Below are 12,592 nucleotides of genomic sequence, written 5' to 3'. Positions count from 1 at the left end.
TTGAGAAATTCCCTGCAAACCATAAAGGCAGCTGCTTTGCGCTCGGAAACGGGGGCGGGGGAAGACAGTATGCCGCTGGATAGTCAGGGCACCCTCCTGTCTATTTCTCAGCGCGTACAGGAGGAGGAGGAGGAGCATGAGGAGGATGAGGAGGAGGGGGAAGAGACAGCTTGGCCCGCTGCTGACGGTACACCGGCTGATTGCCTGTCATCCTTTCAGCGTGTATGGCCTGAGGAGGAGGAGGAGGAGGAGGAGGATCCTGAAAGTGATCTTCCTAGTGAAGACAGCCATGTGTTGCGTACAGGTACCCTGGCACACATGGCTGACTTCATGTTAGGATGCCTTTCTCGTGACCCTCGCGTTGCACGCATTCTGGCCACTACGGATTACTGGGTGTACACACTGCTCGATCCACGGTATAAGGAGAACCTGCCCACTCTGATTCCCGAAGAGGAAAGGGGTTCGAGAGTGTTGCTATACCACAGGACCCTTGCGGACAAGCTGATGGTAAAATTCCCAGCCGACAGCGCTAGTGGCAGAAGGCGCAGTTCCGAGGGCCATGTTGCAGGGGATGTGCGTAGATCGAGCAGCATGTACATCCCAGGCAGTGCAACAGTCTTTAAGGGCCTGGCCAGCTTTATGGCTCCCCACCAAGACTGTGTCACCGCTCCCCAGTCACGGCTGAGTCGGCGGGAGCACTGCAAAAGGATGGTGAGGGAGTACGTAGCGGATCGCACGACCATCCTTGGTGACGCCTCTGCCCCCTACAACTACTGGGTGTCGAAGCTGGACACGTGGCCTGAACTAGCCCTGTATGCCCTTGAGGTGCTTGCTTGTCCTGCGGCTAGCGTCTTGTCGGAGAGGGTGTTTAGTGCGGCTGGGGGAATCATCACCGATAAGCGTAGCCGCTTGTCAACCGACAGTGCCGACAGGCTAACACTCATCAAGATGAACAAAGGCTGGATTTCCCCAGACTTCTGTTCTCCACCAGCGGACAGCAGCGATACGTAAGCAATACGTAGGCTGCACCCGCGGATGGAAGCTACGTTCTCTCTCACCATCCAAAACGGGGACATTTCTGCTTCATCAATCTGTGTCTAATATTCCTCCTCCTCCTCCTCCTGCTCCTCCTCCTGAAACCTCACGTAATCACGCTGAACGGGCAATTTTTCTTAGGGCCACAAGGCTCACTCAAATAATTTTTCTGAACAATTTTTCTAAGTTTCAATTAGCTTAAAAGCGTTGGAACTTTAACTTGAACCAATTTTTCGTTACACTGGGCTGCCTCCAGGCCTAGTTACCACTTAAGCCACATTAACCAAAGCGATTCACCTGCCATCTTGATTGGGCATGGCCAATTTTTACTGAGGTACATTAGTACTGTTGGTACACCAATTTTTTGGGGCCCTCACCTACAGTGTAATCATAGTAATTTCTATGTTCTTCGCCTGCACTCATGGTACAGAAAGGTGTGTGGGGTTGGCCTACAGTTTAGCTACATAAATGTCACTTGTGCCTTGGCTATACTAAGGCTACTGAAATGGAACGAAGACTGCGCTCCCGCTATACTGCTGCTTCAGAATTGTTACTGGGGCCTGTCTTGAGTGCTACTATTGCTTACATGGAACGAAGACTGCGCTCCCGCTATACTGCTGCTTCAGAATTGTTACTGGGGCCTGTCTTGAGTGCTACTATTGCTTACATGGAACGAAGACTGCGCTCCCGCTATACTGCTGCTTCAGAATTGTTACTGGGGCCTGTCTTGAGTGCTACTATTGCTTACATGGAACGAAGACTGCGCTCCCGCTATACTGCTGCTTCAGAATTGTTACTGGGGCCTGTCTTGAGTGCTACTATTGCTTACATGGAACGAAGACTGCGCTCCCGCTATACTGCTGCTTCAGAATTGTTACTGGGGCCTGTCTTGAGTGCTACTATTGCTTACATGGAACGGACACGTGGAGAGGACACGTAGTGCCTCAAAAACATCCCCCTCCTCCTCCAACAGGGAAAACATTGTTGGCAAATGCCTTTGCATTGGTTCGTCTGGCGGCAGTCCAAGAATTTCACCTTTACCGACACTACTAGAGAGCCCCCCCACCATCCCCCCGCCACGGCCCACTTAATCCTGGCCACATTCCGAAAACCAACAAAATACAACCGTGGTACTAGGTCCGCAGTCACCACCACATTACCACCAACGCGGTTACTGTTAAGGTGCATATAACCACGGACACGTGGAGAGGACACGTAGTGCCTCAAAAACATCCCCCTCCTCCTCCAACAGGGAAAACATTCTTGGCAAATGTCTTTGCATTGCTTCGTCTGGTGGCAGTCCAAGAATTTCACCTTTACCGACACAACGAGAGCCCCCACACCATCCCCCCGCCACGGCCCACTTAATCCTGGCCGCATTCCGAAAACCAACAAAATACAACCGTGGTACTAGGTCCGCAGTCACCACCACATTACCACCAACGCGGTTACTGTTAAGGTGCATATAACCAGTCTGACTGGGGCATGCAGACACCTTGACAGAATGAATAGTGTGTGGCACATAGGTTCCCCATTGCTATGCCCACGTGTGCAGCTCCTGATGGCGGTGGCACAGGATTGTATTTCTCATTGCTTCTGTACAGCATTGTGGGCTATCGCCCCGCCCCTATTAAAGAGGGTCGCTACCTAGCCGTGCCAACCCTGTGCAGTGTGTGCCTGCGGTCCCTCGTCGTGGCAGACGCACTTCTAAATAGACGTGAGGGTGGTGTGGCATGAGGGCAGCTGAAGGCTGCGCAGGGACAGTTTGGTGTGCGCTGTGGGGGGGAGGGGGTGCGGTTGGGCAGCATGTAACTCAGGAGAAGTGGCAGTGGAGTGTCATGCAGGCAGTGATTGTGCTTTGTTGGAGGTAGTGTGGTGCTTAGCAAAGGTATGCCATGCTAATGAGCGCTTTTCAGAAGTAAAAGTTGTTGGGAGGGGGGGGGGGGCCCACTCTTGCCGCTATTGTGGCTTAATAGTGGGACCTGTGAACTTAGGATGCAGCCCAACATGTAGCCCCTCGCCTGCCCTATCCGTCACTGTGTCATTCCCATCACTTTCCTGAATTGCCCAGATTTTCACACATGAAAACCTTAGCGAGCATCGGCGAAATACAAAAATGTTCCGGTCGCCCATTGACTTCAATGGGGTTCGTTGTTCGAAACGAACCCTCGAGCATCACGGGAAGTTCGTTACGAATAACGAACACCCGAACATTTTGGTGTTCGCTCATCTCTAGTTATTTTCCATTTTTGAGGCTGGTGTAGTCCAACCAGTGGGAGCTTCAAAAATGGTCATTGACTTGCATGTATTCACCAGTTCAAAGGGGTTTACACACATGTATTTAGTTGTGGCCACGTATTCTACATTTATTCGACTTAACTTTAAACCGTTGTCATGTTGTACCCCCGAGGCCTGTTGTTCTACAGGTTTCCAGGAGCACATTTCCTCAGGTGTGGGATGATTGAGCTGGCTGGGTGTGTGGGTCTCCAGCCAGCCAATCACCACCAGTCGGCTGCATATAAATACCAGCCGCTCCTTCCAGAGGGCACTGGTCATTTATGCCGTTTGTTATTTTCCTCCTTCCCTTTCAGAACCCTGGTTTTGGAGTCATGCATTTTCTGTTGTGGTGTTGCTTGCTTGAATGAGGTTCTGTTTGCTGGCATGAACAGCGTCGTGTTCAGTGTCTGTGTAGGTGACCAGACACTTGGTGTGATCAGCTCCCTGTTCAGGCTGTATGCCCCTTGTCTGTTTGTGTATGAACTGTGTCCTGTTCAGCGTACATGTTGTATACCAACTAGAGAGAGCAAGGCCGCATGGTTGCAGCGTGGGGCTGTCCCTATTGGAATGATTGTGCATGGATTGTGTCCATGCAGGTTTTTGTTTCCATGGCCTGCATGGATGTAATATGATGACTAGAATTCTATTTGCGTCTGTCCTGTGTGATTTAACATCTTAGGAGAACTGTTCTAGTTTGTGTCACAATAAAAATGGAAGGAACGTAAAGGAGTATAAGCACTCAAAATTGTTGCATTATTAATAATCAAAGTAAAACAACTTAAAAACTCCAACGTAAAGTGACCAGATGTCCCGATTTAGGTGGGACAGTCCTGCTTTGGGACCCTGTGTGCCGCTTTCCACTAGGACCCTAGCAGGACAGCCATTTGTCCCACTTTCGGGGTAAATGTCCTGCTTTTGGGACATCTGGTCATCATTAAAGTGATCACCAACCACGCCGCTGCCGGAAGCACACACTGACGGCAGTGTGTGCATCTGGAATCTTACTCTCTTGACCTCTTCTCCTGAGTTCCACTAAAGGAATGGGGAAGGGAGGAGGCCCTGCTGTGGGTGCACACATTTTCGCCTGCTGCAGAGCTGAGAAGAAGAAAAGCAGCATTCTGAAGACCAGGAGGAGGGTAGGTATATGGTTTTCAGGGGGGTGTTTTATTACTACTGGGGCTACTGTGGGAGGCATTGTTACTATTGGGGCCGATATAGGGAATACTATTAGTAATAGTGTGTCCTATATCAGCCCCAGTAGTAATAATACTACTACTGGGGCCACTGTGGGCATTATTACTACTATGAGGCCACTGTGAGGGTCACTATTACTACTGGGGCCACTGTAGGGGTCATTATTACTTCTAAGGCCACTGTGGGGGAACATTATTACTACTGGGGCCACTATGGGGGGTCAGTATTACTACTGAGGCCACTGTGAGGGTCACTATTGCTACTGGGGCCCCTGTGAGAGTCAGTATTACTACTGAGGGCTGCTGTAAGGGTCACTTACTACTGAGGCAACTGTAGGGGATCATTATTACTATTGAGGGCCACTATGGTGGTCACTGTTACTACAGGGGCCCCTGTGGGGGGTCACTATTACTACTGGGGCCACTGTGAGGGTCCCTATTACTACTGGAGCCACTGTGGGGGTCACTATTACTATTGAGGCCACTGTGAGAGACATTATTACTACTGGGGCCACTGTAGGGTCCCTATTACTACTGAGTCCACTATGGGGGTCACTATTGCTACTGAGGGCCACTGTGAGTGGTCACTATTATGTGATGCGCTAGGTGGTGCATGCTCAGCATCATTTTGCACTGAACGCCAAGGGACTTTGGTCCCAGTGCTGATAGACTGGCAGGGCTGTCTTTCAGTCCAGTCAGCTTGTTAGGTTCTTCGTGAGGGTATTTTAGCTGGTTCCCTTTACAAGGGATTCTGGTTATACTGTTAGTGTTCTGTCCTGTGTGCTGTGTATCAGAGTTGCTGTGCTTTTTGTTGTATGGTCTGTTGTTCAGTGCTCAGCGGTTCTGTGTTCTGAATTCTTGTACTCAGTTATCCTGAATCTTGTGTCGTATTCTAGTGCTAAAAGGTTTGGTGTTGTTTGTTCACCTTGGACTCGGTCTCAGCTTTTTTTCCTGCAATGTCGTCCTTTTCGGGGCGGTGATCTGACTTGAGTGGTTTGTCCAGTTTGGGCAGTTCAAGCAATATTTTTACACCATTATTACAGTTCTTTGCTGTTATGTGTCATAGTATCTTACATTTAACCATAGATATTCTGTTTATCTGCTTTCCGGTCTGACCCCGTGTTGCCCTCCAGAATCAACGATCCTCAGTTGTACCGACTAATTAGTGATACATGACACCTGTAGAGTACTGTAGGTAATTTGTCCATCGACTATTTTGCTCTGTTGTCCTATGATTTCCACTAGTAAAAGTGGAATACCTTTCATGTAATTCCCTAATAAATAAATGTAAAGCAGCTAAAACCAGTGGTAAATGTTGAAGGGGTTTTCCAGGCAGTCCCCACTGTCAGTGTCGGGATACACAGAGGTTGAAGTGGAAGTCGCTGCTCCAATCAGTGACCGATGCTTGCATCTGCAAATTCAGTTCTCCTTGAAATCAATGGGAGCTGTGCTAGTAATTGCAGGTGAGGCTTACATTGATTTTAATGCAAGCTTCAGTTATGAAGCGGTTGCAGTAGCGGGTCAGCGGGTGAGTGTTTGCAGCAGCGGGTGAGTGGTTGCAGCAGCGGGTGAGCGGTTGCAGCAGCGGGTGAGCGGTTACAGCAGCGGGTGAGCGGTTGCAGCAGCGGGTGAGCGGAGTGTGAACAAGTCTTCTTCACTACTTCCACAAGTAAATTCTAGATCCCCATTAGGATGAGCTCCATGTCTGGCAATGTCATCCAGTGTGCTACTTGTGCAATGTATGCGGTCCTTGATCAGCCGATCGAGGGTGCATACTGTTGTGCAAGATGCGTGCACGTCGCACATTTAGAAGCCCAAATTCTGGATCTAAATGGGCAACTGGCAACACTGAGAGCCATTGACATCATGGAAAGGAGTTTGGTGCTCACTGAGCAGACACTTGCTGGGGTAGAGGCGGGGGCGGATGGTAGTACGGAAGAGCAGGGGGAGCAGGCAGTCAGCTGGGTGTCAGATAGAAGGAGGCGTAGAGGGAATAGATCCAGGGAGGCTGGTCCTGAACTGGCACAACCCAACATGTCTGCAACGTTGGCAGATGAGGGGAATGCCATTACAGAGCCAGCACCGCTGCAGCACGACATGCCCTCTGAACGCCAGGGGGATAACTGCTCCAGTGAGACGGGGACGGGGAGAGCAGGGCAGGCTAGACAGGTTCTAGTGGTGGGGGACTCAATTATTAGGGGGACAGAGAGGGCAATCTGCCATAAAGACCGGGATCGTCGAACGGTGTGTTGTCTTCCTGGCGCTCGAGTTCGACACATCGCGGATCGGATTGACAGATTACTGGGAGGGGCTGGTGAGGATCCAGCGGTCATGGTGCACGTTGGCACCAATGAACAAGTTAGAGGTCAATGGAGGGCCCTCAAAAATGATTTCAGGGACTTAGGGTCCAAGCTCAGGGCGAGGACCTCCAGGGTAGTTTTCTCAGAAATACTACCTGTACCTAAAGCCACACTAGAAAGGCAGCAGGATCTTAGGGAGGTAAGCAAGTGGCTCCGGAGTTGGTGTAAGAAGGAGGGATTTGGGTTCCTGGAGAACTGGGCTGATTTTGCTGTCGGCTACAGGCTCTACCATAGGGACGGGCTGCATCTTAATGGGGAGGGTGCAGCTGTGCTGAGGGATAAGATGGCTAGAAGGCTGGAGGAGTGTTTAAACTAGGGACTGGGGGGGAGGGTAAAATGAGAAATAGTGGGGTAGCCAGTGTAACTAGCGATCCGGGTCCAAGCAAAGGGAATGGGGGTCGAGCTGGGGGTGGGGTTAGTACAGTTAGAACTGATAGATCAGCCATAAGTACGAATAGCAACAAAACAAATTTAAAAAAAAAAAAAAAAAGATATAAATTGTATGACCACGAATGCAAGAAGTCTGATTGGTAAAGTGGGTGAGCTTGAAGCGAGGATGACTGATGAAAACTATGATATAGTCGGTATTACGGAAACATGGCTTGATGATAAGTGCGATTGGGCGGCGAATTTGCAGGGGTACAATCTCTTCAGAAGAGACCGAAGGAACCAGAAAGGGGGAGGGGTATGTCTGTACGTCAAATCAAACTTGAAACCGAGGCTACGGGAGGATATAGGGGTAGTAGACGAACAGGTGGAATCTCTGTGGGTAGAAATACAGGGAGGAAAAAATAACAAAATCCTGATAGGGGTCTTCTATAGACCACCAAAAGCAACAGAAGAAACTGAGAACTTACTACTAAGGCAGATAGAAGAGGTGTCAAAGCGAAACGAAGTAATTATCATGGGGGACTTTAATTATCCAGATATAACATGGGAGAAGGAAACCTGCAAATCTCATAGGGGTGATAAGTTCTTGAGAGTAATTAAAGATAATTACCTGAACCAACTTGTGCAGGAACCAACAAGAGGGAGGGCCATTCTGGACCTAGTGCTAACTAACAAACCGGACCGAATAAAGGGGGTACAGGTTGAGGGGCACTTGGGGAATAGTGACCATAATATAATCAACTTCCAGCTGTCAATCAATAGGAAGCCTTATCAGGGAGTGACAAAGAAACTAAACTTTAGTAAAGCAAAATTTGATGAGCTTAGAACTACTATCGGTAACATTAATTGGGACAACATCCTCAAAAATATCAGAACGGAGGACAAATGGGAAAAGTTCAAAAGGATCCTAATCGCCTCATGTGAGCAGTTCATTTTCTTTAAAAATAAAAGAAACTCAGCTAAAAGGAAACCAATGTGGCTCGACAAGACGGTACGAGGGACAATAAACGAAAAGAAGAAAGCGTTCAAACTACTAAAGCAACAAGGCAGCGAAGAAGCGCTAAAATCATACAGGGAAAAAAACAAAATATGCAAAGATAAGATCAAAACTGCCAAGGAGGAAGCAGAAAGACGGATCGCCAAAGAGAGCAAAAACAACCCGAAGCTATTTTTCGACTACATTAACAGCAAAAGGATTTGCAGGGAGAGCGATGGCCCTTTAAAAAACAATGCAGGAGAAATCATTGATGATGACGAAGGGAAAGCAAATCTACTAAACAGTTTCTTCTCAAGTGTATTCACAAAAGAAAAGGAAATGCCACACGAGATGCAGTGGAATAAAACGAACCCCTCACAAAACATCTCATACCTAACACAGGAGGAGGTGCGGAAGCGTCTAAAGAAAACTAAAATTGATAAATCGCCGGGCCCAGATGGATTACACCCAAGGATACTAAGGGAACTAAGTGACGAGATAGCTAGGCCGCTATACCTAATATTTCTAGACACTATCAAGACCGGAGTAGTACCATTGGATTGGCACATTGCCAACGTGGTTCCAATTTACAAAAAAGGAAGCAAAAGTGAGCCTGGTAACTACAGGCCAGTAAGTCTCACTTCAGTAACGGGAAAAATCTTCGAGGGGATTCTGAGAGACGCCATTGATGAGTACCTCAAGGAGAATAAGGGAATAACTCCTCACCAGCATGGATTCATGAAGGGTCGCTCATGTCAGACAAATCTGATCAGTTTCTACGATGAAGTAAGCTCTAAGCTGGACCAGGGAGAATCTATTGATCTTGTATATCTGGACTTCTCTAAGGCCTTTGACACCGTGCCACATAATAGGCTAATATACAAAATGAGGCAGCTCGGATTGGGTGAAAACGTGTGTAAGTGGGTAAAAAATTGGCTCAATGATAGAAAGCAGAGGGTGGTAATAAATGGTGCGTACTCTGATTGGACCACAGTCGCTAGCGGGGTGCCACAGGGTTCAGTATTAGGCCCCACTCTGTTCAACATATTTATCAATGACCTGATAGAGGGGCTGCACAGCAAAATATCAATATTTGCAGATGACACAAAATTATACAATATAATTAATGCAACGGAGGACAATGTGCGGCTAAAAACGGACCTGGACAAGCTGGGGGCTTGGGCAGAAAAATGGCAAATGAAGTTCAATGTTGAAAAATGTAAGACTATGCACATGGGCAGGAAAAACGGATGTCACCAATATTCACTTAATGGGGTACCACTAGGGAAAAGTGATATGGAAAAGGATCTGGGGGTATTAGTGGATAATAGACTAAACTGGAGTAACCAATGCCAGTCAACTGCTGCAAAGGCAAATAAAGTCTTGGGGTGCATTAAAATAGGTATAGGGGCGAAGAACGAGAACATCATCCTTCCATTATATAAGCCACTTGTCAGGCCTCACATGGAATACTGCGTACAATTCTGGTCACCGGTGCGCAGGAAAGATGTCACAGTGCTTGAGGGGGTTCAAAGAAGGGCAACTAAACTAATACATGGAATGACGGGACTGGAATACCCAGAGCGGCTATCCAAACTGGGACTATTTGCTCTTGAAAAAAGAAGGTTAAGAGGCGACCAAATAACCATGTATAAGTACATGAGGGGACAACACATGGATCTCTCCCGCGATCTGTTTACACCCAGGACCATGACTGTAACAAGAGGACATCCGCTACGATTAGAGGAAAGTAGGTTTCATCACCAACATAGAAGGGGATTCTTTACTGTAAGAGCAGTTAGACTGTGGAACTCTCTACCGGAGGAAGTGGCGATGGCAAAATCCATAGAGGAGTTTAAAAGGGGACTTGATGTCTTTCTGGAGAAGAAGGATATTACAGGATATAAATATTAGGTTAAGTGTCAATCCGGGTTTACAGGCAGGTAGGAACTATTAGGGGTTGATCCAGGGAACAGTCTGATTGCCATTAGGGAGTCGGGAAGGAATTTTTTCCCCAAAAGGGCTAATTGGCTTCTGGCCTTGGGTTTTTTTTGCCTTCCTCTGGATCAACACGGGAGGATAGACAGGCTGGACTAGATGGACATTGTCTTCATTCAGCCTTACAAACTGTGTTACTATGTTACTATGAGCACTGGCCACTACACATTCCAGGACTAACAACGGGCACTGCCCTTTAAATTCTCGATTATTGTTTTCTTGCAACTTGTTGCATCCCAAAAGTAAAAATATGCAACACTTTCCCTAATCCTTGATCAGAGACATTTTAGCATGACTTCCATATGGAAATACGATGCTCAAAATGGCAAGGACTCAATTTTTCTAAACTTGTAAGATTTTACAATTAATGGTTCTCAGCATTAAATTCAAAATTCAGCAATGTGTATTTTTTTTGCATGTTCTACTTATCAGAAAGGCTTTAATGAATTCAATGATTCAGAACTATTGTATGTGCGGTCTAATGAAAATCTGTGTTTAGTCTGTAAGACCGAAATAAAAAGCCCTTGCTAGTAATTAATGCTCTCACATATGCAGTTAATGTTACTCACTATGGCTTCCAAAATGGCTTATACCAAATTATTTGCTTCCAAAAGGCAATGAATATGTTTTGCCAATGAAACAGCATTGAACTCATTCTACCCGACTGTGTGTATATCCACAAGATGAGGCCTCACGTCTCATTATATTCACATGTACAACATTTTAGGAGTTGCTTTTGGTTTCAGATTTACAGGCTTTTTATGAAACTTAAAAAAATACAGTTGAATATTTTACTGTGGTTTTTAGAAATAAAACCTATTAAAAATACTTAATAAAACACCTCAGTGAAAACTGTACAAAAAACAATATGTGTAAATAAAGCAGGTGGGTGATGTGTTGTGGTGCTGCAGTGGCATACGGAGACAGAGACATCATGTTTTTGCAAAAACTAAACTTTACGGAATAAAAGCAATAGAAAAATAATTACACTCCATAGGAACGTTGCATAAAACTTCACACAAAATTGTAACACATCACCTGCAATATTTGAGTACCTTTCTTTTACATCAACCCTTGAACTACACTGCAACAACTCCAAAACTACAAAGTTTTGGGCATTTGCTTCAATTTCAGATTCTACTAACTAGGACAGTGATTCCCCACCGGGGAGCTGCGGCACCCTGTTGTGCCATGAGAACCTGTTAGCTTTGCCATGGCATCAAGTGTGGATTTACCATTCAATCCACCGGGAAAAATCCTGTTGGGACAATCATGTCCTGGGCAGTAACAGCCAAAGGAACAAGGAGAATCATTATTAGTGATAGGGGCTACAAGGGGTGGCATTATTACTGATGGGGCAGCAAGGAGGAGCACTCTTAATGGTGGGGCAATAAGTGGGATTATTATTACTAATAGGGGGAACATAGGGTACCATTATCATTATGATGATGGCATAAAAGGGTGACATTATTACTACTGGGGCCACTGAAAGTGGCGCTATTACTACTGGGGCAACTGAGAGGGTGCGCTATTAATATATGGGCCACTGGGTAAAATCATATGTTGGGATAAGCTACTCACCTAGCCATGCCGCTTGATCACACTCCCTTTTTGTAAGTATGCCCCATGATAACATTTTCTTCCCAGGGGTACTCCAAAGCTGAAAAGTTAGGGAAACACTGACCTAGACCTATAACATCCATAGGAGCTGTGTCTTTTCTCATAAGATGCCAGACATTGTTGACGACAATTTACATCAGGTCCCAACCACTGCAACACACTTCCTTGCTAGCAGAGTCAGGTAGCTTGTTGCACCCTCACATCTGTCCACTGTTCTATACACATTTCTCGCTGCTCCATATCACAGCCTCGAACTCCAACTCTAACCCTCTTGTCCTCAGAGTCACTTTGATCTTCCCTCCTCAGTCCCAGGTCATTAGGGACCTTTTGGTCCACTGGCTTTGGCCCCTGATCATCAGGGCCCTCACGATCCTCCTAGCATCCTTGGTCATCAGGACTCTTTCACTCCTGGCTGCTTTCCCTTAGCCTTGTAACCTCACAAACCCTGCAGGAAGTTGCTTCCACTACCTCAGTGGTAGGCTTCTCTTGGATACTAGCTCTCACAAATACTGCTCCCATGTGCTGCTGCCACACTTCTCCTTGTTGCACAGCCTGAGTTGATTTTACACTGTGCCTGAGGCACCGAAAATATTCTCTCCCTGTTTGAGGAGCAGGACGTAGTTCCCTTAGCACAGTTACTAATCAGGAAAGTGGGAAGCACTCTCACCTTACATAAACACACTGGGGAATATTTATGAATACTTTCTTAAAAGTAGTGTTACCTACCAGTTGTGGTTTCCATG

This window comes from Eleutherodactylus coqui, chromosome 4, assembly GCF_035609145.1.
Source record: "Eleutherodactylus coqui strain aEleCoq1 chromosome 4, aEleCoq1.hap1, whole genome shotgun sequence".
NCBI lineage: Eukaryota > Metazoa > Chordata > Amphibia > Anura > Eleutherodactylidae > Eleutherodactylus > Eleutherodactylus coqui.
Note: the sequence above shows the minus strand (reverse complement) of the source record.